Source organism: Oreochromis niloticus, unplaced genomic scaffold (genome assembly GCF_001858045.2).
Source record: "Oreochromis niloticus isolate F11D_XX unplaced genomic scaffold, O_niloticus_UMD_NMBU tig00000387_pilon, whole genome shotgun sequence".
In the NCBI taxonomy this organism is placed as follows: Eukaryota; Metazoa; Chordata; class Actinopteri; order Cichliformes; family Cichlidae; genus Oreochromis; species Oreochromis niloticus.
In genome coordinates this window covers 30,090-35,978 of record NW_020327145.1, presented here as the reverse complement: position 1 = coordinate 35,978, position 5,889 = coordinate 30,090, and the positions used below count along the sequence as shown (strand labels likewise).

At 34.8% G+C, this 5,889-nt stretch overlaps 1 long non-coding RNA gene across 1 annotated transcript; it reads left to right on the top strand.

The window, feature by feature from the left end:
* Positions 1-1,112: 1,112 nt before the first annotated feature.
* Positions 1,113-2,120, top strand: LOC109201024 (uncharacterized). Its single transcript, XR_002061056.2, has 3 exons — positions 1,113-1,169; positions 1,353-1,489; positions 1,567-2,120. It is a non-coding gene; the product is annotated as an uncharacterized LOC109201024 (long non-coding RNA).
* Positions 2,121-5,889: the final 3,769 nt, after the last annotated feature.

Here is a 5,889-nt window from a genome sequence, read left to right as displayed (position 1 = left end):
TTCACCAAATCATGGCTGTACTTCATGCAGAGCCGGGAGATCTGCTTTCTGTTATCATGCAGCTCAGATCTGAAATATGCTGCAAAAAGTATTAAACGGACATAATTTATTTTTTATTTTCATGTTTTAAATGACTAAATCTACTAATGCATTTTTCATGGATGTTAATTGTCATCTCCTTTTTGATACTTTTTTACTGTGACGTATGTAGCTCAACAAACGAGAGCTTCCCCTCAAAGGGCTTTCAAATAGGAAATAGTAAATAAATCCCAGATAAATGCAGGTATTTATTATGGGTCACATGAATAATAACAGACAATTATATTTTCTTGATTATAGTAAATTTTGTAGAATCAAATGTTTTTGGGATGAATGAGGTTTTGCTTATCATGTTTTACAGGTAAAAATGTTAAAAGTTTTAAACTATCTTTAGGCTACCAGAGATGTCTATAATGATTCATTATGTAGAGAAAACATTTTATAGCTTACAGAATATGTATAAAACTGATTTAGAAGTACATGGAAAGTTTCTGCATCCATTTTCTGACTTGGCCTTTATCCGGGTGGGTTTGGGTTTGGGTGGATAAAGGCCAAGTCAGAATTCTCTGAGCAGCTGGAAAAAGCTGCTAATTAACAAAGACATCAGAAAGCGGGGGCTTTAGGTGTAGCCCCCGCTTTCTGACGCACTAATTAGATTTAGTAACTGACACCCCATACCAGCATTACATAGACACTTGGGGGCTGAGATGGGTGGGTGGGGAGGGTGGGTTGGTGGTGTTAAAAGCACTTTATGTTTTGTAGATGTATTTTTTCAGACAGGGCACACACAGTCCTGTCTCCTTTGTGGGAAAACCTTCGAACTTCACCATCCTCAGCTGAAACAACAACATCTTAACACCATCTTCATGAACTGCTGAGCCAAACCTGATCCATCAGTGCTGGACTGCACAGATAACTACATGCCACAAGGAGACTGCTGTGTTATGAACTGCCATACCAGTGTGTCTTCAGTGGAGAAGATGACACACCCATCACCTGACCTCCTGCCTGATCTGGAGACCATCACCATGCTGCCACACTACACACCTCTGAGACCATCAATGATGACTCATACTGAGGAAACTGTATTTCCTGTCAGAGATGCTCAGTGATCCTCAGAGCAGAGAGAGGTATGATTCTTTATCTTTGATTAAAAAAATGTCAGTGCTTTTAATTCATTTAATTAATTTAAATCCTGTTTATTGCATAAAGAATTACACACTCAAATGATTATACTTGTTAACACTTTTTGAGTTTTAATTCACATTATGGATTACAAATCTATGCTTTTTCTACTCTGTCTCTCTGTGCAGGTATTGCTGTCTTCTGAGTTCTTCACTGTCCCAACTGAAACATTCAAACCTCATTGCAGAGCTCATGTCTTTCCTCACCATCATGTGAGTGTGAGATTGCTCTGGATTCTGGTTATGTGGCCTGCAGCACCTATAAGGTATTTCAACATTGTTCATTTTATAACTTATTTCTAGTTAACACAAATAAAATGTTCCTTTTTCTGTATTTTTTTAGAACAAGCTCGTACAGTGTGCCTGCATTCCAGCTTCTTAGACTCTACGCAAGTGGACAGAGTATCAGTGCTTGGCCACCCTTACAGACACCGACTTCTGTCAACTCACTGCTACTGATCAGGCACCTCACTCCAGGAAGACAGAGGGCTGCAAGCCTGTTATCGTTTCCAGTGTGGCTTTGTATTCTTGGGGTAGCATCAGATTTTTCCCACAAATATTCAAAGGTAACACTTATTTTAAGCTTAGTTATTAAATCAAAAGTCTTCCCTTGTGTTAATTGTTTTATTTTTTATTTTTATTTTTTCTTTTACATTTATATGCAGTTATCAGATGTGGTGGAGCTTTGTTAACTGTGTGGAAAACATCTGTTTGTGATGATATTTACAATGAGGTTTTAAGGTGACAGTTTCCAAGTGATTTCAATCATTTGACTAAGCAAAAACATGTTTGCAATTAACATATTTTTTTCAGTTTTGTCTTTTGGATTTAACATTCCTCTGTGACAGGAAATACTAAACTGGTCCAAGTAACCAGCATATCATTGGTCAAAGACAAAAAAGGACCACATGTCACGCTAGCAATGAATTTTTGACTGTGTTTGTGTCACCAGATTTAACAAACAATATCAGACATATGAAACTGAACTCTGGATTAATGTCTAGATGTTTTTTGTGTTTTTTTTTTTTATTGTTGAATAATTATTTTGTAGGACAAACCCAATTTATACATCCATTTATATGTGTTCCTCTTTATCATTTTATATCAGGTCACACAGCTGACTTGAGTTTTGATCAGAGTAGAACCATAACATTCATGCTAATGGTTCTACTGTTTACAGTTACTTTATGATGGATTTCATCCTGGTCACAGCACTATGAGAAAAGCTGTTAAAGGTAAAGTTAACCCAATTAATACCTCATCATAAGTCACTCTATAACGCAAAGCAGTGATTATTTTCACTGTAATTTATTCCACAATAATGTTCTTTATTTGATCCCTGTTTCTTTAAATATGCACATCGATTGTTCAGCTGTGTGACTCTCTACACCTCAAATATATCACAATGTGGACTTCATTTCGACAGTATTTTGTAGATTGGTACCACATTTATCATAAAATCAGGAAACTGTAAACTAATTGAAAAAATGAAGCTTATGAAAATTTTTAATGTGGCATTGGAACATGTTGTTTATCCTTGCCAAATGGTATTTACACAAAACTCCAGCAAATCAGAGGATATATTTTTGTCTCTCACTTGCGTATATGCGCATATGTGTATATTTTTGCAGTTAATAGCCTATCATGTGTCTGCGCATCTTAGGGCCATAAACATAAACATGGCAAACAAGGATATGTTCACAATTCCAACAGATGCTTCAATTGTTTGTATAGATGTTAGATTCATTTGATTTGCATTTTCTATTAATATTTTTCTGTTTATCCCAAATGGGATTTTTATTTCTGTTTGCCATTATTGTAATCATTGGAAACAACTGAATAAATATTTTGTATCATATGTTTCTAAAAGTATTTGAATGTTCTACTTTTCTACTACTGGTTTTCTACTTTCTAAACTTTCTTCCACTCTTTGGCATTTCAATAACATTATTTTTGGGTGTTTTTATCTCTGACCGCAGCATCTTGTGCATTTATTACCTAAATGTTGTTTGTGTGGGTTTTCTTTTTTGGTTTTTTGGTTTTTTTGCCATTTTTAGATTTCACCAGCTGTGTAAACTCTGCAATTTTACCTTGGTTTTGTTCCACATCAGTTTATCTGCTGGCTGATTTTCTTCCTTTTCTAGTGTTTCTGGTAATTTTTAACAGTTAAAAAAGTAACTTTGAGGTTACTTCAGCCTTTTCAGCTGTTATCTGTTGACAGTTTTGCCTAATTATTACATTTCTGCAAAATTATAGCAGTTCTGATAACTTGTAATATTTCTGCTAAGTTTTTAATTTTCTACTAAATTATATTATTTTTGCTAGGTTACACTACTTTTGTTTGTTATGTTATGTTATGTTATGTTATTCTAAATTATTACATTTCTGCTAAGTTGTAGCTTCTGGTAAACTACAACATTTCTGCTGAATTGTGATGTTTCTTCTAAGTTATTGCATTTCTTCTAAGTTATTACATTTTTGTTTACTTGATGTTGTTCTGCAACGTTATTAAATTTCAACAACTTTTTAAACACTGACTTTGATTTCTTCAGCTTCTTCAGCTATTTTCAACTATTTTCAGCAGACAGCTTCAGCTTTAAAGCATCCACACTGCATTTTCGCAGGAAATGCAAATTTTTCTAGTTATTATTATTATTATTATTCCAGTTGCTTCCGTACGTTTTTTGGCACTTTTCTACTTCCACAATTTTCAGCCGATTTTCACCGTTCAAATTTTAAACTATTCTGCTATTTCTGCTAATGATTGCTATGACTTTTGGTATTTTTAACTCTTATACTTTTTAAAATATTACGTTTTTTTCCTTTAATTTGTCCCATTGAAATGAATGGGAAACTTCCGCAATTCTGCTAAAACTTACTCTTTTTTGAAACTTAACTACGTTCTCATACTTTCGCCTAGAACAACCATTCAAATTTTAAAATGTTCACAAATTATTGGGCTATTCATGAATGATTCAGCTTTTTCATATCTGTTGCCGTTTTCATCGTATCCCTCTCTAAGTTTTGAGTTTCATCTTTGTGATTTTTCACAAAATACATGCGTTGTTATGGTTGCTATGCAGTTGGTTCTAAGTGAGCCACTGTACCTTTGGCAATTTTCTCTTCATGTCCGAACAACTTCTTGCTACTCGCTCAATTTTCACTTAACCCACACAAATTATACATCAAAACGTAGGTATTTTTGCTGGCTTTCAGAAAATGTTACTATCATTGTTGTGAGATTTATAGAATTTTGGCAAATCACCTCAGACCAACACAAAGTCAGAAAACTCTCCATAGAAAGTCAATGGAGAGCTTGTTCAAAATCATCGCTTGATTTCTCTAATGAGAGGCATATTCGAATCGTCATATCTCCTTAACGAAGCGAAGTTAAAACATGAGGCTTGTCCCCGTATATCTTCAGACACTCCTGATGCTCACAATTCAAGAATTTCTTTCTCACCTATTACCGTTCTGAAATGAGTTAGACTTGTTTGAGGGTAGGAAATTCGTCCTTTGCTCAGATTTCTTCAGATTTCAAACTCTGGAAATGAACCACTTTTTTCTCTTGTCATATCTTTTTAATGGATTTCCACAGAGACCTGAAAATTTCCATGATTGTTCACCAAAGCCTGCTGTCTCTTACGGTGAAAGAATGATATCGATACTCCAAATAGATTTAGAGTTAGAAAGCGTTGTTTGAGGGCAAGTCAAGGCAGATTTTGCTTGCCTCTACTCAGTTATGGTGCATTAGAAGTCAAATATCTTCAATAATTCATATTTTAATGATAAAGTGTCAACACTTTAAGATTCCCCCATCTCTTCTGAACAAAACGGTGTAAGAATGACTGTTCTAGCCCCTACGGTTAGGAAATTATGGCCATTTGTTTGAGAGGAATCCTCACTATGAGAAATTCACTGCAGAAATCCTGTCTCTGTGCTCTGTGTGTGTAAAAACGGCTGCACCTGTTTTGGCGGGAAAAAGTACACAGCCTCTCTGATTGGTGGATTCAAATTTAGCAGCTCCCAGGCTGCTTGACTGACCTAGAAACTTGATTTTCTCTCCCTGTGTGTGTGTGTGTGTGTGTGTGTGTGTGTGTGTGTGTGAGAGACAGAGAGAGAGAGATAGAGAGGGCGAGAGAGAGTTTTTATGGGAGCATCTTATTGTATGATTTAAATTCAATATATTTAGACTGGTTGACTGAATTTGATCCTCTGTGTGTCTCTCTGTGCATGTGTGTTTCCATATGTGTCCATATTTGTGATTGTGTCACTGTTATACTTTTTTTGCTGATTTTTTTCATTTAACAATTACATTTGAGGGACCCTTAGCATGTTCAGGATTCTTTCAGCTGTCCATTTTGCTTTTCCACTTTTTCTATTTAAGTTATTACTATTGTGTTGAGTCATATCATTTCTGCTGCTTTTCAGTATTTGTGCTAAATACAGCATTTCTGCAAAATCATACTATGTCTGCTATTTTATGAGATTTGTGCTAAATACAGCATTTCTGCTAAATCATACTATTTCTGCTATTTCATAAGATTTGTACTAAATATAGTGTTTCTGCCAAATATAGTATTTCTGCTTAATTATAGTATTTCTGCCATTTTATAGTATTTGTGCTAAAACATAGTATTTCTACTAAATGTAGTATTTATGCTTA